Here is a 23,489-nt window from a genome sequence, read left to right on the forward strand (position 1 = left end):
TGCCAACATGAAGGGTGATTCTAGTAATCCAATTGATCCCGAAACGGGAATGAATTTAAAGATAAGTTTCTTGAACTATTTTGATATTGGACCACTCGACGTATTGCGTCAGTCCGTTACTGGTGTAAAGTATTTACATGAAACTGGCATAGGTTTGTACACAGTCGGCCACGCAGACGATTTCTCAGCTTATTTGCTTGTTTTATGTTCAGTTCACGGCGAAATTAAACCTGAAAATTTTCTTCTCAAGAAAAAAAACGATGGAAAAGTTGTCGAAAAAGTAACTGACTTTGATTTCAGTAGACAGAATTCCAGTTTGATGGTAAGTAGAACATATTTTGCAAAGAACACGTAAACTGTATCACATTGTTTTTCAGATAGGAAGCCAGCAGGATATACTTTCTCTCGGTGAATACATTTACTACGTTCTTACTCTTGGAGGATCCATGTTTCAAAGGGAAACAAGACAACCAATCAATTTTCAAAGCAGAAAAGCGCCAGAATTCCATGGTTTGGAACACTCTGCATTGCTGACGAGGGAACAAAAAGTAACTACCCGTGACCTGCTGAAAAGAATAGTTGCCGATGAACCTAGATGCCGGCCAAACATTCATATTGTGGAAATTCATACAACATTTTGGGAAGACAAACGAAAAGTGGAATTTTTTGAGGTCAGTTCTGTCTTTGTATGAATTCGTTTTAAGCATTCGTTAAAAGGGGTAACAGATTAACCTAATAAATAAAATTTGATTTTAAATATGTCGTTGGAAAATACATTGGGCGACTGTAGTTACATATAGTAGAAGGTTTAGACGGCTACATATAACAGGATACAAAAAAGCGCACATTACAATTTGGATAAAAACAAGTTATTTTGTCATGATAATGAATATCAAATCATCATAAATTTCAAGACAAATTGACAAGTAAAAAGGAGACCGGTAAAACCCGACAGGTTACCGTTAATGTAAAGCTAATTTGCTTCAGGAAAATCACGCCTTGTCGTGAAAGGTGGTGGCGAAAGGTGATGCGCTGCATGGCACCTTACGTGGCCACTCGGTTGTTCAATGTATGTTGCAGTAGGTAGCGTTTAGTTTAGGCATAGAGTTCCTTGGTGAACTTCAATCCTTTTCACATAAGTAGTTTACGTGGCAACCGATAGAGTATAGAATACTTTTGGTTTAAGGCGGTTGCAACGTACCACTAAACAAGTCATACTCTTTTCATTAATTATGCCCGGTCCTGGAACAAGGCAGGGAACGTTAACTTCTAAATTCCTTTCCACATAAGCAGTTTACGTGGCAACCGATAAAGTATAGAATAGAATGTCCCACCCTGGTCCTTACGGTGGACCGAGACAGGCAAATCGTGCACTTGTCAAGCGACATAGCAGTAGACTAGAGTGACCGACTGCAACGCAGGCAGTAAAGAGAAGAGGAAACAATTTACGCTGTCACATGAACTAGCATTTAACCGTTCATATGGGAAATAGGATTTACTTTATAATTTAGCTTGGTAATTATAAGATGGTTGCAGTTGCTTAACCCAATGGTTTTTAACAGAGGATTTGTGTAGTGTTGTCAAAAGGTCCGCAACAACCTCTAAATACTTACGCCATATGGTTGATAAACCCATATTTTGGAAATGATTGCTCATTTCATAATATGCCCGAAAACATGCAAAGTTACAGAAGCAAGTTGCAGCCTTGATTTATCGCAAACAAAAGCGCATCGTGACGTAAAAATTATACTTAAATTTCAGCACGAGCAAAATAAAAAAAAAACGCATAGGGTTCGCGACCACTCTGACGTCATCAAAAGGGGATCTGAAGAATGAGAACTACTGGCTAAACCCATGTGTTTTTGTTTCTGGCAGGACATAATACGTGTTTTGGAAATTGACGACTACATTGACAGAGAAAAGTTCAACATGTTCAATGAAGCTTATTTGTCTGATTCACAATATAGTGCCAAAAAAGAGTACAAAAAGTTTAACTTAACTGGCGCCACCCCAAGGTTTAATCGTCACGATTGCAATGGAATTCAACACATTATTCGCGAGATGAGAAACAAGGTAATTTGTTTTTATCAACATAAAATCCATTTAACAGAGAGCAAATCAAATGAAATGCAATTGTGTTTGCACAAAAAATAACAACGCCGATGAACAATTACAAAAAATAAGTTTCCCCTTGTCCATTACACACTACAACGTACCTGACGACGTGTTACGTAGTAAATATTTTGGACAATACCAACACATAATGATTGAAGCTTAATGTTTTTATGTGAATTGTCACATGTCCTAATGTTAATTTACAATGTCAGGCGACCCATGCCGCTGGGCTGCCAAAAAGAGGAAATGACTTACTTCGGTTTAACACCAGGACGAGAAAACTGGAACAAGTTTTTGGGGCGATTTCTGGCCAACTTTCCGCACTTGCTCATTCACTGCTACGAGTTCTTCCGTGAAGACAGTAAACTGCCTAACAGAAAAAAATATTACGCATAGTTATTTAACATTTGGAAATTGTTGCACAAAGGTAGACTTATACCTATTGACTTGTACTTGTTTCCGGTTGACTTGTGTAGAAGTTGTATTTTAAGCATTTTAATAGGATGTAGTATTTCATATACGCGAGCTTTGAGAATTGTCAAACTGTTGCCTGTACATATGTGTGTTTATTGTACATTTAGTTGCAGTCGTTTGTAAGATTCAAGTTTCTAATGTACTTTTATCAAAACTTTGATGATCCTACGTGATGGCCACGTTAAAATACGTCACGGAATCGGTTAAAAGGAAGTTAAAATTAGTGCAAAAAGGTCAAATTGCCACATCACCAATACAAAGAAAATCCCGGAGTTGTTCAATATGCACGTGTGTGTTAAGCAAATCCCTTTTTCCCGTGTGGACTGTTAATAAAGTGCTAGTCTCGTGTTATAGCGTAAATTGTTTCCTCTTGCCTGGGCTGCCTGTGATTGCAGTCTGGTGCTTGGTTATTCGATTATGTTTCTATCGGTTGCCACGTAAACTGCTTGTGTGAAAAGGATTAAAGTTAACCTTGACTGCCCTGGTCCTGCAATTAGCACTTAGCAAGAATAAAATTGTAGATATTATTTGGAAATATGTTCAAGCGGATGTGAATAAAACACACATTCCTGGAAGTAGTTGCTTTGTCGTTTAATGTGGTGGTGTAAGATGACGCAAATATAGCACTTCGATATGCAGCGGTTCATGATCCGGCAAAGTTTGATACAAAACAGGTAAATGTAAATCAACTTGAATGTAATCTCTTTCCACAAGTGTAAACTACACTGATAATAACAAGGGGCAAGAATTTGAAACGGCTTCAAATGTGTGAACGAAAAAAGAAATAGCAAATTATAAAGCAAATTTGGTTAAACAAATGCGTGTAAGACATTAGCTGACTGCAACACGATTACGTGCTTTGAATTGGTGATGACATAGCAATATTTCAGCTTAGTAATTATAAGATCGTTGCTTGTGCTTTTTAGTTTAGCGTTTACTTTCACATACCGAATTTCAGTAAATTGTAAGGTTAAATAAACAAAGTTACTCGCAAATATTGCGTTTGGCATCAACATGTTTTGGACGTTCTTTGTCAATCTTTTGACATAAATCACCAATACCATTTATGCAGGAGCAATATACAACCACCATTGTTTGAAACCAGGGAGATACAACATTGGTCGACGATCAGCATTACGCGAACTTCGGGACTAATTATTTATTCGGTTCTCGTAGTCCACGACGATGTAATACTGATATAAAAATGCAAATGTCTGTTCATGCAGATGAAAAATCAGTAATGTGCAAGCTGCAGACAGATGGCCACTGTTTCGACCTATCAGTGCAGCTACTGTTTCGAAGGTCTCATCGGTGCAGCTGGTGTGACTTTCAGACGACTTTGCTGACCAAACGGCCAAGCAAAGACTTCCACTTTGTGGTGACTATACAATCACCGTCATCCGTTGGGCACCAACTGCACTGATGAGACCTTTTAGGTCGAAACAGTGGCCATCTGTCTGCAGCATACACAATTCAGATTATTGGCTCCACTTTGCTTATCTTATGAAAAATCAGAAGTTTAAACTTTACTTGATCAGTAAACCAAGCCACCCTGGCAGGTTGTCGATTACCATATGTATAGTTGCTGAGTATAAACTGAAAAAATCTATCTGACAGACAGCTCTAAAGATTTTTGAAAACAGAAAAATATATTTCGCCCTGTAAAGGGCATCACCAGTTTCTGTGGAATGCAAAACACAGAAGCAACGTAAAAAACTAAGTCCAAACATAGGTCCAACAAGTATGGAAACGTTGTTACTAAACTAATTAAAAACTAGATGTGTAAATAAGTAAAATCTGACTGCCAATGAAAAAATATAAAAAAAAGTAAATAAATCCGAAGCAAAACTCTATGGCAAAGGCGAAATATGCACTTAAACCACACCACGACACGCCAAGGAAAAGCAACGAAATGATTAGAAGAAAAACAAACAAAAAGTATCTTGTGCGTAGATAGCACCACACAATTATGTGGAAATAACATGCCACAAACAAAAGCAAGCAAAAACAGTCACAGGGCGCAATGCAAATATATAAGTACAGAACTAAACACATTTTATTTGCATGCAGGTGTAAAGGCCCTTTTAGACTACAGACGATTCCGTATTTGTTTTATTGTGCGCGCGTGCTGAGCTTTGCTGGGATGGGATGTGCCGGTCTGTGCTAGGATGTCCTCGCTTTTGCTCGATGAGCATAAATTCGGGCACAGTTGGCCACATTTCGGCACACATTGATGTGAAAGTGCAGCGCGACTGCCTAAAAGTAGAGGACATATATTGTTTTAGTTGTGGTTGTGTGATGTGACCGCGTTTGACATGTGGGCGATTGTTTTGAGCGTATGAAATGGTGCCGTAGCTGCATTACAAAGCGGTATGTGGAATGGCGTCTCAGCGGGATGCTGCTGTGGAAAACCATTGTCCTGGTTCAATTATACCATCTTTGTTTTCATAATCTGTGGTGTTTGGTTCAATAAACTGTAGTGTTACCTTGCGTCGTAAAAAATTATGTAAAACAGGACATGTCGTAACTATGTAATACAGTACATGCCCTTTGTTCATAAATATCTACGGCCAATAGAAACAACTTCAATTTGTACTTATAATATCGCTGGCGAGGCAGAGAAATGCAAGGTGACATCCTTAAAAAATTATCAACGTAACTTGTCACTTGCACTTGTCGTGCTCGATTATTCCAGTAGTGTAAACACCGTGTGTGCCAGACTGTGCTGTGCCGTGCCAAACTGTGTTCGTGTGTTAACGGGCCTTAACTATGCTCTGCTCGTTGATCTGCGCCCGTGTCCTTTGCAGCCATAGGTCCTCACATATATCCAAGGTTTCTGCACGAAAGTCACACTATAACAACGTTGTGGCGAGGGTTTCTGACGGAAAATGTAAATGTGATTTTTCCTGAAATGGTTGCCTAGTGCTGTGGCGTCATTGTTTAATAGGCATTGAAACTTGTTCCACGTCGATCTGTGCGTGTTAGCGGGTGGAAAAATGGATTTTGGTCTGCCCAACATTTTGAGCCCCGCATTCTGAGGCCCGCATTCTTTGCATGGCGCCACGTCAATGCCGTAGTCACTATATGTTAATCGCTGGCGCAATTTGATTGTACCGACGGGGTGCACAGAACGGTGGATACTTCTACCATTGACTCATATTTACCATGATGGACACATAGCGCAAAATGACCATACGGGGCTGATTGGCCACTCCCTAATGCTAGGTTTGATGAGCTATGTGTTTGTAGTTGCACAGTTGCTGTACAATAGTTTGTCCTCTTCTGTAAACAATCGCTGCCTTGATCTGCAGATGTAGTTCTTTAGGCGACAGTCGTAGGAAGTTGGGGAAAATCGTGGCCCAAATAAGTTTGCGCAGGCGCAGTGCCATGTCCACTGACTCTTTACGAGGGAATGTGGATTTCGATGTACTTGCTGCGGACAAGTTATCCTGAGCAGTTGGTTTGGTGTAGTTTGTGGTTTTAAAGCCTGCCATTGACGTCGGGTCGAACGCATGACACAGTTGTAGCTTGTCGAAGTGTTAGCTGTAATCCAGTTATTAAAAAAAAAAGTATCAAATCCTTATTCGAAAAAATCTAATGCCATCCACTTTTTTGGATTTTCGAATTTGGTTCTCATATGAACGGGACACAGATATGTTGTTCCATGAAGGACCTGACTTCCGACATCTGCTGTTTTACGATTTGTATCAAGAAGGAGCTGAACGCCCAAAAACGTTGTCGTCACAGGTGACAAGCAAACTTTATGTGAGAAAAGACCTTAAAGTTTAACATACCACAGAAACAATTTTCAGCGCGATATTTTTCAAATTTCAGGGCTGTTATCTTCTGTAGGAGCAACCGTCTGCAAGAATAATTCAGAGCATGCGCTTTAGGACTTGACTGTACAGATATTTCCAAAAAAGGGCTTTCGGTTGCACTTAACCCATGCTGGTGTTTTGTTTTTGTTTCACTCAATGCAAGTGGTAATCTTTTTTTGACCACAGGTAAATAATAAAAATCATTGCATAAATTGTAACAGCTCTGATGTCAGCATAAGAACAAACCATTTTTGGATGATCACGAGCAAGTCATTATTTTCTTTTGTTCTTTGATTTGCAAAGATTTCCGTTTCATTACCATTGTTCTTAATTGGGTACACAGAAGCATGCAAACTTTAATTAAGGTTGTTTGAGACTTAATCATCTTGAAATACGACAGATCCATTCACAAAATTACATCTCAACATGAATAATGAAGTACAGATCTCATGTGTGTCACTATCTCAGATTTCCTCATTCTGTTTGAATACAAAAATCAAAACTCTACATACATATGATGGCTTGTATTTACAAAGTGTTTCACAAACTCAGTTAGTCAAGTATTCATGCACGCGTTTAATACAAATACAACTTGGCAGCAAACGATCAGTTATTTGGCAGGGATGTACATGTATGTCTTTGACTGCAACGATCTACGATCAGTTCTCTCGTTACATCTTCCTCTTATGAACCAAGCAATCATCCCCAACACAATAACAAGCAGAAGAACGATAAATCCAACAGATATGTAAACACCATTCATATCCTGTAAACCTTCAATTTTCAACGCTCCTTCCACCTCTGCATACAAACATATACTAAAGTAAGTAAAAATTATGTAAATATGCTGAACATCAACATGCACATATAATTAAAACGTAAAATGTTCACCAGTGTCAAAAGTTGTTTTGTTAGCGGATCATGAATGATTATAACTAGACTTTAAAAGTATATGTAAATAAATAACTAAGCTTTGTTCTCACCAACGCAAGTTTTTTCGTCCTTCCCGAGAAGGCGGCCTTTAAAACAGAAACATTGAACAACTCCAAGATCATCGTTACAGAAATCTGAACATCCACCATTATCCTACAATATACAGAAATTTTTGTAGTTGCCTTATTAACGAAAAACATTCATTTCCGAAGAAGAGACCACTTGAAACCAAATCTATATTTGGTTTGCGAATGATTGCGGAATTGAATTAAATGGATAAAAGTTTATTTTGTTTTTGTATCATTCAATATTGCAAGACTGGCAGACCACATTTGCATTATAAATTTGACATTAATTTTTAAATTAGCGGTGATTTCGTGTCAATCTATTACGTCATCGCAAAATAGCCTGCAAATTTTTGGATCCCAGCAGATTTACCCTGTTTACACTCAGCTCCTTGTACCAGTAACCGGCATGCTGTAGACCTGGTTTCGCAATGTGATTTCGTTCATATTTTTGTATCACAATATACCGAGGCAGCTAAACTTGTGCATCCTCACCTTTCCACACAAATCCGGAGCTGAAACGAAGAATGGTCCAACCGTTAAAATCTCTTCTACATCCGAATCAACTGATCGCCGTTCACGTCTTTGTGAGCAATCCTGTGAAACACATATGAGTAAGAATTATCTTGAACTGAAATGTATTTTCATAATAACTAGTCCCAAAAGGTATCCCATAATCAGTTTTGTCTTAACGTAAAGCAGCCAGTATGTTACTGCGTATACAAAACCTCACCGGTTGTTGGCAATCGTCATCATCGGTGTTATCGCATAACTGCACGTAACAGTGAGCGTACAGTGATTGTTCGTTCACAGACACGTTGTTCCACACGAATGAGCGAAATTTAAAGGTACCGAAAGAAGTTTGGTAGTTTCTCAAAATTACAATTGAATCTTCTGACTCCATCTCGTGGACGACTATGCAACTGCGATTATATGATTTTATCTGTAAACTTTTTATATTTTAACACAAACAAATCTCTGTTAATTTGCGATGTCTTTAAATATTTTGAGCAGGAATGAAATAAAGTTATATAGACCAGTGTTAATTTGGTGGCATAAAATAGATCTAGAACAAACAAAGAATTTAAATGAGAAATAGATTGTAGGATTAAAAATATATAAAGTTTAATGCTGATGTTTTCAAATCAATTTCGCTTGAATATAATTGACAGGAATGTATTTACAAGGTTTTGTTTCGTCGACTTTTTACCTTTCGGTGATGAGTTCATATTTCAAACCTCCTTCATCAGAATCCAAGTTGCTGACCCAGCATGATTTTAACTGACAAATAGAGTTTGAATTAAACAATGGCTTAACAAGAAATCCTCGCATTCATTATCAAAAAAGAATGTCTAATAGAAAACATACATCATAAATAAACAATTTATTGTCAGTGCCGGATTAATAATTTCGCAAACAAAGCAAGCGCCTTTAGGGCAAGCTAAAAATCCAGTTCACTTAAATAACTTTATGACATAGGTTTCAGGTTTTGGATTAAATAAGTCTAGTGATCAGCAAAGTCATCGTAACTAAAGTTTATTTATTCCCAAATTTGACTTCGAGATATTCATCATTAAATTTATTCATTTAATCCAGTGTTTCTATCCTATGCTAACACTGTATACGTCTGTTTTCAGGCCACATTTATTCAACTTGCCCACGTACACCGGAGCCCTAGCACAGCATACTGACACATTTATATTTTAAATTATTGCTGAATATTAATACGCTTAGGTTTAGAGATTACCACAATATTGATCTGTTCACTTGTTGCCAAATCAACCTTAGCGTAAACGAAGTTTGGAACTTGGACGATTGAATTTGATCTGAGTGAATTTTTCATTTTCTCGTCACTAAACAACTCAAATGTGATCGTAATATTCCCGACCCTACGATGTGAAGTCAGAAAACTCTCTTTCCTGTTAAGTTTCGATAAAGGACATCAATTTCATCAAAGAAAATAAACCTATTTCAATACATACAGTTGAGTTGATATTGCTCCAGAAGCAGTTTTGATATCTCTGTTTAACATTCCTGGAATAACGCACGATATTTCCCAGATTGGATTGTAAGATGTCCGTCTCACAACTTGAGTGGTAAATTTGTAATTGCGAACTTGGTACATGAAGCTTACGTTGCTTTGGGATTTCTTTGAAAAGGTATTGAATGTATTTTATTTAAATAAATAATCACAAAGACAATTCTTTGTTCAGTTGGTCGAAAGTGCAATTTGTCGAAAGTGCAATTTGAGGTTGGTGACATGGTTTATCTCAGTAGAGGATAATTGTGAACTCTTCCTTTACAAAATTTAAGTTGAATTTAGTTTTCTACGAAAGTAATTCAGAGAAACTATCCTGAAAATCGCAACCCATTATGCGGTTACTCACAATTAAACAACTTATCATTTTAACATTTTATGGCGTAATGGACGTCATTTATGTTATGATCGCTTCATATCTTGGTTCAAAACTGTTAACAAAATTGGCGTCGTTAACGTGCAAAGCGAGTGTAGATAAGAAAAGTCAAATCTAACATGAAACTTATCTATTGACTAAGGTTACGTCAGTAGGTTGCTTTCATTTAAACTACCCCAATTTCAGTACGCAATAACCATGTTACTATTAACTGTATTATGGACCAGATTATTTACTACCACCTTCAATATATTCAGATGTACATCGGATAATATTTTTTTGCTAAACATAAGTACCTCAAGAGTTGAATGACACTCGTCCAGTCCAAATTGGAAAATAGGATTTGTCGCTGCAGCTTTACAGTTTCTAGGCAGAGAATCTAGACTTGTCATTGTATGATTTGAAATATACAAAATATCTTCTCGATTTGCTTCCAATCTTCCCAACCCATGGGAAGTGACACTGGAATAAAAGGTGTTTAGATAAACTTCAGATTGGCGAAGTTGATCTTGTATAATGAGTCGCTAATTTCACAGCTTAAAACAAACAGAAAATTATACAAGTTTAACATTTGGTTTATATTTTTAACCAGTTAATAAAATGTAGATGTCCGACATCTGAATGACAGTGCGATATCCTCATTATAATTTGATTTTTTTAAATCTTACTTTAACTTGATAGAATTGGTGTTGCATTCCATTTCATTATACATCTTGCAATCTAAAAATAAAATAATTTTCCAATTTCACCTTTGACGATTCGAATTGTGTTAAATTGAGAGAAAATCATTGCTGGGTCAACAAACATGATTTATTATCACTAGATTCACTTAATTGATATTCTCAGTAATTCTATCTGAATATTGTGTTTACATTAATTACTCGAAATTTGAAAAATTAAAGCAGCTGTCATTTTTTTAGTTTTGCATCGAAAAGCAAAGCAAGAGCTCGCAAACACAAGGAGCGCATGATATTGGAGGCAAAGCGATGCAAGAGATCGCAAACGTCCATAAAAATTATTTGGTTTCAAAAGTGCGTTGGCTAATCACAATGTCAACCACGCACTGACACTTTCACTCAACACAGTGTCCGCATTGATGAAATATGTAATCTGTTTGTGTGTCAGTTTCTTTGTATGATCGGTTGCTCAACTTGTTCAATTCACTTCATTACTTCTGCTCCACAATTTTTGCGAAGTTGATTTTAACACAAACCTGAGTTGATGTTAATTGAAGGATGAGGAGTGTTAGAGGAATAAACGAATATTTGAATGTTAATTCTTCGGGCTTGAAGTTTTATTGTTTGATCCCTGCCAATAATTACCCCAGGATGTGAAGGATCATCGGATAAAATCTATTCAACAACATTTAGCAGAATATTAAATAATCTTCGTTTTGTTTTACTTTTGAAAAGGAAACATAAAATAGAAATTGTAACTTACGTACAAACCGTCCGGGTAGCGCCGAGTATTCCCAAAGTGAGAATGAACAGCGGTAATCGATATTGTAAAATTACATCTCACTGGACATGCTACAGAATAATTACAAGCTAGGCGTTGTAACAACTTCCCACTGCTCGAAGTTGGAAGAACAAGAGTTGTTGGAAGATTGTCCACGTTCAACTCCGAATCACAAGAATTTTCGCTGACTAAACAACATTCCATGATTCACATGCTAGGATAAGTTTATATAAATTTAGTTAAATAGATTGTCGAATCGGACAAGTGCAGTGTATTCGACCCCAACACGACAATGGATTCAACTTTGAAATTGTTTCCCCAAATTACAACTGAACAGTCCCATATTGATGAAATAGTGCATATACTGTGTTGTGTTTATTCAATAGAAGATCATCTGTGCAAGACCATTTGTTTATACAACAGCTGCAGAAAAAGCCACAGTTTCGACTTGCTTGGTCTTATCAGTGCAACATCAGTTACTTGTGAGGTAAATAGCCAGGCGGAGAGACTTTGTGGTGATTATGCAGGTGCAGACACACCCTGTGTACCAAACTAGGTATTCATGGGTAAAAGTGGATTAATCCCAACTATTTAGTTTGCGCGACCCCACAAAAACGACAAGTAATTAACGGCACGCAGCAGCTAACCGACGAGCAGTCGTATCGATTGCTTTGGTCAAACTTTGCGTTAACTTCAGTTTAAATTCAATCTCCAATTTTGACGAAAATACTGTATTTTTACTTTAATTGCATGTTGTATTAAGTTTGTACAGTATCCGATTCCTTAATATTCTACAGCAACAAAAACTTTGCAGCCTTAAATATACTGGACAAGAAATTGATGACTTATTAGAAAAACACTTGGTGTCAACTAGGTGAAAAATGATATCATAAACATAATTTTTAAATCTGATCGTGGTGCGATGGCAGAATATCCCCGGTTCGAATCCCGGTGTCGACAAATAAATATATGTTTGTGATACGTACTACTGATATACGGTGATGGTCACCTGCACATATGTGAAGCTAGTCGGGATCGTTGTGAGCTCGCGCATATGTGTAGGCATCCACTATATACATTTAGAACGAAGAGTTCCTATATTTCAGCGTAAAAGGCGGAGGACGCCTGGAAAGCCACAGCTCTATATTTTTCGTATCTAGCCCGGACTTTAGGTGAAAGTGTCATCAATGCAGTTTAAATCTGACTCCAAATAAACCAAATAATTTTAATTTCACCACATTTTGTGTTTTGTGTGGATATTTGTTTTGTAGAAGTTTTTCGACCAATTTGGTTTCAAAATTAAATATTTGTTTGTTTCCAAAAGTTTATGTGTCCAGTGCATGTTTAAGCATGTTAGATTTATGGAAATCATGGCATTATCTGAATCCATCGAAGCCTTGCGATGAGTCTACCGAGAGTTTAAGTTTTAGTCTTTCTTTAATGACATTTCTTTTATCACCAACTTCAAAATTATTTGCCGATAAAACTTATTCAAACCTCAGGGCTGCAAAAATATTAATTCCCAATGGTTCGTAATTTTCGAATCAAAACCAAAAAATGAATGTCTTCGAGTGATTTTCAAAACGAGTCTTACAAACTAAGTTAAAAATTTGATTAATAATGAATGACGTTACGTCTTAACTTTATTTAACTAATGATGGTCAAAATAATTTTCCTGCATGCTTCTTTATTGGTTTTAATTTCTTACCTTTAATGAATGAAAAGTGAGGTTGTGAACTTGAAGACAGGCCTCGCAACGTGGGACAACTCAAATACATGGAACCGGTTTCTGATTTCACAATTCCTGTTGAGCTTCCATCACCAGTAAACGTTCCTAACAAGGCACCGTTTGTGTTGCTTCCTTCGTAAACCTACAGTAAAGGTATAACGTAGCATACCTTATGTTAGTATGAAAAACGGAGAATTCCCTGTTCCACATGATCCAGTATTCGCATCCCAAACAAATTCTATTTTACATCTCAATATTTTACATGCGTGGAATTGAGTTTTTTGGTTTACGTTCGGTTTGTTAAGTATAAAAAGATTGGCACGTCTTGATGTAGTTGTTAAGATATCGTTGGAGATTAACAAGTTGCAGAGCAAAATAAGATTTTAACAAAAAAGAATAATTAAGGTTTTGACCCAAAAGGATGTTACGTAAGCTGTTCCGCATGAAAGATTTATGTCTAGGGTTCGCTTTAATATTGTTTTAACATCAATATCAAAACATAATAAAACCACCGTCTCCTTCATATATTTTTAAAATCTGTCAAATTTAATACAACAACAAATGTTACAGTGGTGTTTACGATCCGGGAAAATAACATTAGAATTGATCGTCATTAATATTATTTTTTGTTTCTTTCAGTAGCGAAAGGAAATATTTATTAACTTGTAGTAATAAGTTTGGTTCACGTAAGACCTTCCACCACTTAAAATTAAGGTTGGTTTAGTTGAACAACAAAGCGAGTATTTTCACCGAACAAATGTTGTTGCCGAGTGTGTTGTAGTAGAAATGTATTGCAGCAACGCCACCGTTTCCAGTTGATAAAACGTGCCCATAATTTGTGCAGGATGTGGAGATGCTGTAAGCAGTTAGGAGTCCACTATAAGCTGATGGTCGGCAAGATGATGATCCTCCGCCTACACAAGTATAACGTGTAATATGTCAGGTAATATCACATAACCACATAAAGTAATAAAAAAATACCTGTAACAAATAGGCACAAACACAAGAGCAAAGTAATTCCCATTTCAAAGTTTTCGTCAAATTCTAGAACGACAAAGAAATTATTCTAATCAAAAAACAATATGACCTGCACATAAAATGACTGATGATAGTTACTGATTCAACTTGTTGCAATAAATCCCACTCAAGAAGTTACTAACAATGTGAGCCAACTATAATACTTCGCAACAAATAACTTGCAAGTAATGCCACTAGGTGCGCCACTCCCACGCTTAGTTGCTATGACAACGGTATACACCAGCATCTTAAATTTTTCCACAAATCCAAAAAGTGAATACGCATCCCCATCGAACTATAAAAATGACATAAACATCACAATATTGTTACTAGTGATGCACCGAAACAGCTATTTTTATATTCGGCCGAAACCGAATATTCGGCAAAAGTTGCCGAATTAATTCGGCCGAATAAACCGAAACTAATTTTGGTATATCATCTCTTTCAACGCAATAAATTTAAACAAAACATGTGCTGGATTGGATCTAATCTTATCGTACAGCCTTTTTTGGCTCATAAAGAATAACCGCGTATTGTTCTAACTGCTTTAACTTGATTTTTATCCTTTTAACCAACACATTCGTACAGTTTAAACAAGGATAATTGCGAAAACCTTAGTTTCGGCAAACCGAACTTTCGGTGCATCCCTAATTGTTACCACATCATTCCGCTTACGTCATTGGTTTGTGTTTGCCCAAACAATTGCGAACTTGCATTATCTCTAGACAAGATAACCTGTTGTATACGTATACGGTTCATGTTATCGAGAAATGCAACGTCAAACAGTTACGACTTACGTTATAGATAAACGCCAAACCTAAGAAATTGCTAATTAAGATTACATTGTGATCTACCTCTGTTAAGCTAACACTGTTAATCGACAATTTCTTAAAAGTAATACGATCCAATTAATTTGTATCCTAATTACTTGGACCTTGCAATAATGTTTAACACTTTGCTTTAGCTGCCTCTCGATACCTACTTTTCCCGGTCAAATGAATGCGGACAAACTGCTGCAAGACCCCGGCTTTATAGAAAAACTGCATTACCACCAAACACGTAGCAAGTAACTTCCCAACCACATGATGTGAAGTTGTTTCTACTTTTAGAAATCGCGACACGCAGAACCAAGCACCTACTTTATATTCTAATTTAGTCTCCCACCAAACAACCTGAGATTAATCTTGTACCAGGTACTGAATGACTTCATAAATATGTGAATAAAAATGAGGTAATTTCAACGCGCATCTATGACAGAATATTTAATGTTTCAAACTTTCTATGATAAGAGCAGACATTGCAGCAGTGGTGATGCGCAAACGTTTTTCTTGCAAGAGTAATTTTACTCCAAATAGTCGCGCAACATGGATGATAGTGATTTACAGAAAATGTGGAAAAGCCAAACCGCTCAGGCAAAAACGATTCTCTGGCTATTTAACAACGGGACAAATGTTTCGCATTGAAATTTACGTGTGAAAGTTGCCCGAATGCAGCAAGACCGAAATTGCCTGCGCGTGTCAGACAAAATGACGTAAATATCTGCATTGAAGCCTGGGGCAAAATGTTGAACTTTTCGGTTCTGATCGTATTAATATTTCGCTCAGATCGAAGTTTTTAGGCAAGTTATTGACAAACATTTCTTCACTTCTCCCATACTTAACTCAACGTTACTTAATTTAATAGTGCGGCCACGTCCGACCGGCTAACCAGTTATTGTTTGACAGTTCGTTCTGTCGTTGAAACGCAACAAATATACACTGTTTTTTAAAAAGACGATAGACTGAAAGAATAAATATGGATTTTGTTGTTAGAGTGTTTTTTGCGATGAGCTTGTTATCATTGAAGTTACTCAATATTTATTGTATCGTTGTGAAGTGTGGTTTTATTTGCACTCATCAATCGCTACTTTATTTTGTATTATTTGTTTTCCACTTCTTGCGTTAGATGAAATGCCAATTTCCCTTTTAAATGTAATATCACATCAGATGTAGAAATATAAGATTCGGTGACATCTTATGCCTTCCTAATAAAACAAGCGAATTGTGATTTAACTCATTATAAATGTACAGTTATTAGAAAAAAATGAATTGAAACGGTTCTTATGACGTCACAAACGTTACAACACATTTCTTCCACAGGCGCGTTGTTGTTCTCACTTGTAACACATGGAATTATCCGACCCATTCGAAATATCAAACCTATTCAACTCTTTTTGTTCAGGGTTGAACCTTTACTGCTTTTATAAATAGGAGTTTCAGATCACTAACAATGGAGAGTTTGTTCATCGTATGCATGTACTTACTTTTATTACGGGACCAAACATCACAGAGTAACTCATGTTTATAGATTGTCTATGAATGTGCATTCACCGCAGCGGAGGGGATGACGCGCCACGTTTCGCTTGCGGCTTACGTATATATTTACTCCACTTTCATCGATTGCACCACAAATAACATAAACAGCTAGAAATGAAATAAAAAAATATTATATTTTTGCGTAGAAAAATATTCCAGCGGAAGCGTAAATTGTGACTGAACAACAATATATGTTTTATGACAACTTTACGTATGACATTGTTTCGTAGAATTTGTCTAAAGAACAAACCGTTTAAGTGTAAAAGATTGCATGGCTATAGTTTCAACCAAAAACAAAAAGCATGATAACTGGAACGTCACAAACGATTCGCGTTGGAGTTTACGTTTCAAAGTTGCTTGAATGCAACAAACATGTTTGCAGGCGCGAGTCAGACAAAATGACGTAAGAATCTTCATTGAAGCCTGGGGCAAAATGTTGTTCGTTACTGATCTTGAAAAAAGTTTTAACAAAACCTTCGTGACGTCACACACTTCACTTGGTGGTCCCAGACCCCACGTTTCTGTAGTGTCGTCATCATATTTGCAATTGTTATGTTTAAATTTCAGGCTTCAACCGGTTTTTTGTTAACGTCGGATGAAAACTCGCTACAAACTCACATTAACTAATTTACGGCGAACGTGCTATTCGTTCGTATGCACGGAAGATAATGATATATTCGGTCGATCTATTTGATGACACAGCTGCTTTTTCAAATGAGACACGGGATAATCCAAGCTCAAATAACACTGTATGCGCGTTTTGTATAAGCCATATATCTTTTGCGTAATGACACACAGAAAAACGAACGGACGAACGAACAAACAAAGGACATATAGAACAGATACTTTTATGCGCGTGGTTTGTAACGTTTTATAAATAAAAACTCGTGGGTTTGTGTGTTATGTATTAAACTGATCGATTGACCTTGGGTTTGATAGCAACTTCTTTATCAGGGAGTCAGATATACGGCGGTGTTATTATTTGTGTAGAAACATATAGAAATTTTAAGTAACGCCCCACAGTGACCCCGGTTCCGATCAGTTAAGCATTTGTTACTGAGGGAAATATTAAACATGGCTTTTTATTAGATTGATATTTGTTTTACAATTGACGAATTTTAAACTAACCTGCTGCCAAACGACGTTTCCCACCATAGCGATATCTCATGTTAAATGTGATTCTTGATACCTCTTGGTGCAATGAAGGGAAATTACCTTGTGTATGTAAAAGCAATAGAGCCAATAATGTTTTTTAGTGTGCTGCAGACAGGTATGTCAGCGCGTGCCCAAAATCTTGAGGTTTCATATCTCGCTACATTAACCCGACAGAATAATTTAGGCAAGGTCGCCAAATTGGACGATCATGCCGGGTTACGCATGGCTTTTCGTTAATCTTAGTATTTCTCAGCTTGGTGTATTACGGACTTGCCTTAAACTGTGGATCTTTGGCCGGCGATCGATTCGTCAACAATGCGCTAGGTGGCGCGATGGAGGCAGTGGCTTGTATGACAGGGATCTACGTCATCAGAAAGTTTGGTTCAGTGAAAGTTAAAGTGTTTACACTTAGTATGGCTTGTCTGGCATCCACCTTGGTCGTCCAACTTGCCAACGATAATTATTGTAAGTACGATGATGGAACAATTTGGTTGTCTTAAGTACGCGAATTCGATCGCAGCATATGTTTATGCTTGCCCTGTGACAATTCATTTCCGTACGATATTTTTAAACTAATTTGGTGTTTTTATCACATAATACGTGTGTGTTTGTGACAATTTTTGGGTTGATTTTGCAGACAATTTTTTGAAAATTTTTGTCTATATGTAAGGTTGGGATTGGGTATGAGAGTTTTGTATGATCGAGGTAGTTCTTTGTGAAAATGGTGCAAAGCTTGCAAGAGTCTTGAAATTGAATCTTTAGGGACATTTGTTTCAGAAAGAGCCCATGTGGTCAATGCACTAACAACATCATAATTTTCTGTACAATCAATGGAATTATCTAACATAGCAGGGATGCCGGTGTCACATTCATCATCACTAAAATGATTTTCCAAAAATTCCAACTGTGATTGGTCATAAAGTGCAGAAGTACTAGTAGGCGAAGTATCACAAACAGATTTATTGTCATTACTATCTAAGGAAATATCATCAACTTCTTCATTTGAACTGACAGAAGTCATCGATGTCTCACATACATTGTGTGACACATTGGCAATTTTGCGACGTTTCCATTGCTGTGTTCTTGCAAGTTTATGGTAAGGTTTGTAAATCGAACGTTTCGTTTTGGTGCGTCCCATAACGACCTCCTAATTAATAAACATACATTTATACACACATTTATATCACTTACTGTTATTGATTAATGCTTGTCACCTAATACTAGTTGGGTTGCCTTAGATATAAGTCGCCTACAGTCTTCTGCAGGCCACGCATTCGAAAAAGACCGATTTTACGCATGAATGATCTCCTTGTCGTTTTGGCCGTCGTTCTAATAATCCGTACCTACATGGTGTCCTCCAACATCATTATTATTCTTTCATTATTTCGTAAACGTTGTTTTACAAATTGCATGTGTTTTTTTAGATAAAAAAATATGTGAAATGTATACTTCTTCGGACGTAAAAAGTTTCTTTGCGGCAAACCAAAAGCAGTTTTGCTAACGTAATTACCTTGAAATTGCAAATACAGTGTAATAAAAGCCATTCTCAGTTATTTTTCTGGTAAGTCGATTATAGTTTTGCTATGACCAAATTGCATCCCTAGGACGGTATCCACTTACCCGCATTATATTGGGGGTTCCAATCTACCATACATCATCGATTTATGAAGATACGGCCATTTCTATCATACGCCTCTAGTAACTCAACTGTAATTGACACGAATTTCAGCGGTGTTTTTGATACACCACAAGTTTCTGTGCTAATTTTGACAAATATCTCTGTGTTACGGTTGTCAAGGAAAGCCCGGGTATTTGTCGAACAATTCTGGCAAGGCCCGGTGATACGACAGCTATAATTTCTGACTGGGTCATCGTATGCGTGTAATCACATTTATTTCGGGACCAAACTTCACAGATTAACTCATGTTTAAAGATTGTCTATGAATGTGCATTCACCGCAGCTGATGAGACAAGGCGCAACGCTTCGCTTGTGGCTTACAACTGCATTTACTCGACTTTGATAGATTGCACCACAAATAATATAAAAAGCGAGGAAAAAAATAAAAAAATTATTATCAAAGATACAATTCCGACGGAAGCGCAGATTGCCACATGACATTGTTTCGAGTTTACGTTTCAAAGTTGCCCTTTTGCAAATTGGTCGATGTAAAACAAAGCACAACACCCACGTGGTGCCAAAGTATCGTGTAAAGTAAACCAAGTTGAAATTTTAAATACAAATATGTAACATGTTATTTATAGTAATGGTCTATTTATAATTTTGTATAAAAACACAATTTAAATAAATATACAACCAAGAAATAACAAACGCCTCATGCTAAAATAAAACATACACTACATGATTTTCTCTAAACATATTGATAGCATTGATCGAAAATGTTGCGGATTATATTGGAATTTTCCGCTTCAAAAATTACCATGATATCGACAGTGATAAACAGCATCAAAATTCGGGACACACAAAAGTGCAAAAAGGCGTGTGGTCGTCTTATCCGAACTAACAACTCCCAAAGGAGCGGCGTCATCAGAGAATTTCAAAAAGCGAAGAGAGGAAAGTTCGTATCTCAATTCCCAAGATAGGCGCCTCCCACAACGAAATTTTACTGCTCACACACAAATCTGATGTCTTAAGATCGTTTAATTATTGCTCCCGAATTTTATTAGGAACATAGATAAACTGCTCATACGGCAAGCATCAAACATAGCAATTAACAAGTGAAAACATGTTAAAAACGCGTCATTCGCCAAAACACTTAAAAAGAACGCCTTTAAATATATCAAAAAAACGGATAGTCGAATACAGTTCAATGGGACCGTCTACAACATACCTAGAGCATTTTAAAGCTATATTTATTTCGTTTGGCCATATTATTTCAAAACGAAGACAAGTAAATACCTGTCAAAGACAAGCTTAAACCGCGCCGTCGGTTCGCCAAAACAGTTTTAAAAACGTCTTTTCGTATGATAACAAAAAAACTAAAGCATATAGTTCAATAAAGTTTAGAGGTATCTCCTTCTACATGGCTGTAGTATTTAACTGCCAAATTTTAATTCGCTTGGATGTAAAACAGAGATTTGGCAGGCAAATACCTCTCAAAGACAAGTATAAACCGCGCCGAAAGGGCGAAATTAACTAAATTTGACAGTAGTGTGCCTGTGTTTTGAACAATTTTAAATCAAGCGACTTGAAATTTTGCACACAAATATTAGATCTCAGTACAAAACGAGAAATAAAAACTAATTGGCGTCTGTCCTTAGAATTTGATTGTTTGCCGAAAACGCAGTTTGAAACTATGGTGTCTGAGGTTCGGCGGTTTTAAATAAATTTGACAGTTGTCCGCCTGTGATTTCAACATTTTTATATCAAGCGACTTGAAATTTTGCACACAAATATTAGAAGCCACTACACAACGAGCAATGAAAACTAAATTGGCGCCGAAAACGCATGTTTGAAACTATGGTGTCTAAGGTTCGGCGGTTTTAACTAAATTTGACAGTTGTCAGACTGTGATTTCAACATTTTTCTGTCAAGCGACCTGAAGTTTTGCACACAAATATTAGATGCCACTACAAAACGAGCAATGAAAACCAAATTGGACAATGTCTTTTAGTTTCTTATTGCTGCGCGAAAACGCATGTTACAAACAATGGTCGAGCGGAATTAACTAAATTTGAGAATTCCCGCTGGCAATATACACAATTTTAAATCAAGAGACCTGAAATTTCGCACACAATTACTAGATGCCACTACAAAACGAGAAATGAAAACTAAATTGGCGTCTGTCCTTTAGAATTTTATTGCTTGCCGAAAACGCAAGTTTGAAACTATGGTGGCTAATGTTCGGCGGATTAACTAAATTTGACAGTTGTCAGCCTGTGATTTCAACATTTTTATATCAAGCGACTTGAATTTTTGCTCACAAATATTAGATGCCACTACAAAACGAGAAATGAAAACTAAATTGGCGTCTGTCCTTTAGAATTTTATTGCTTGCCGAAAACGCATGTTTGAAACTATGGTGGCTAATGTTCGGCGGATTAACTAAATTTGACAGTTGTCAGACTGTGATTTCAACATTTTTCTGTCAAGCGACCTGAAGTTTTGCACACAAATATTAGATGCCACTACAAAACGAGCAATAAAACCAAATTGGACAATGTCTTTTAGTTCCTTATTGCTGCGCGAAAACGCATGTTACAAACAATGGTCGAGCGGAATTAACTAAATTTGAGAATTCCCGCTGGCAATATACACAATTTTAAATCAAGAGACCTGAAATTTCGCACACAAATACTAGATGCCACTACAAAACGAGAAATGAAAACTAAATTGGCGTCTGTCCTTTAGAATTTTATTGCTTGCCGAAAACGTATGTTTGAAACTATGGTGGCCAAGATTCGGCGGATTAACTAAATTTGACAGTTGTCCGCCTGTGATTTCAACATTTTTATATCAAGCGACTTGAATTTTTGCTCACAAATATTACATGCCACAACAAAACGAGCAATGAAAACCAAATTGACGTATGTCCTTTAGTTTCTTATTGCTGCGCGAAAACGCATGTTACAAACAATGGTCGCTAAAGTCGTTCGGAATTAACTAATTTTGAGAATTCCCGCCGGCAATACAAACAATTTTCAATCAAGCGACCTGAAATTTTGCACACAAATACTAGGTGCCAATACAAAACGATCAATGAAAACTAAATTGGACAATGTCCTTTAGTTTCTTATTGCTGCGCGAAAACGCATGTTACAAACAATGGTCGCTAAGGTCGTGCGGAATTAACTAATTTTGAGAATTCCCGCCGGCAATATAAACAATTTTCTATCAAGCGACCTGAAATTTTGCACACAAATACTAGGTGCCTCTACAAAACGAGAAATGAAAACTAAATTGGCGTCTGTCCTTTAGAATTTTATTGCTTGCCGAAAACGCAAGTTTGAAACTATGGTGGCCAAGGTTCGGCGGATTAACTAAATTTGACAGTTGTCCGCCTGTGATTTCAACATTTTTATATCAAGCGACTTGAATTTTTGCTCACAAATATTAGATGCCACTACAAAACGAGCAATGAAAACCAAATTGACGTATGTCCTTTAGTTTCTTATTGCTGCGCGAAAACGCGTGTTACAAACAATGGTCGCTAAAGTCGTGCGGAACTAACTAATTTTGAGAATTCCCGCCGGCAATACAAACAATTTTCAATCAAGCGACCTGAAATTTTGCACACAAATACTAGGTGCCTCTACAAAACGAGAAATGAAAACTAAATTGGCGTCTGTCCTTTAGAATTTTATTGCTTGCCGAAAACGCATGTTTGAAACTATGGTGGCCAAGGTTCGGCGGATTAACTAAATTTGACAGTTGTCCGCCTGTGATTTCAACATTTTTATATCAAGCGACTTGAATTTTTGCTCACAAATATTAGATGCCACAACAAAACGAGCAATGAAAACCAAATTGACGTATGTCCTTTAGTTTCTTATTGCTGCGCGAAAACGCATGTTACAAACAATGGTCGCTAAAGTCGTGCGGAATCAACTAATTTTGAGAATTCCCGCCGGCAATACAAACAATTTTCAATCAAGCGACCTGAAATTTTGCACACAAATACTAGGTGCCAATACAAAACGATCAATGAAAACTAAATTGGACAATGTCTTTTAGTTTCTTATTGCTGCGCGAAAACGCATGTTACAAACAATGGTCGCTAAGGTCGTGCGGAATTAACTAATTTTGAGAATTCCCGCCGGCAATATGAACAATTTTCAATCAAGCGACCTGAAATTTTGCACACAAATACTAGGTGCCTCTACAAAACGAGAAATGAAAACTAAATTGGCGTCTGTCCTTTAGAATTTTATTGCTTGCCGAAAACGCATGTTTGAAACTATGGTGGCCAAGGTTCGGCGGATTAACTAAATTTGACAGT

General features: G+C 36.9%; 1 protein-coding gene across 1 annotated transcript in view; it reads left to right on the plus strand.

Moving 5' to 3' along the window:
- Window positions 1–628: 628 nt before the first annotated feature.
- LOC145908154 (putative serine/threonine-protein kinase fhkD) overlaps window positions 629–23,489 on the plus strand; it is a 39,671-nt gene continuing 16,810 nt past the window's right edge. Inside the window, exon 1 of the mRNA XM_082995352.1 lies at window positions 629–671. The gene's annotated coding sequence lies outside the window, so the exon portion shown is untranslated. The remainder of the gene's footprint in view (window positions 672–23,489) is intronic.

The sequence above is a fragment of the Ascidia mentula genome, chromosome 7, assembly GCF_947561715.1.
Source record: "Ascidia mentula chromosome 7, kaAscMent1.1, whole genome shotgun sequence".
NCBI lineage: Eukaryota > Metazoa > Chordata > Ascidiacea > Phlebobranchia > Ascidiidae > Ascidia > Ascidia mentula.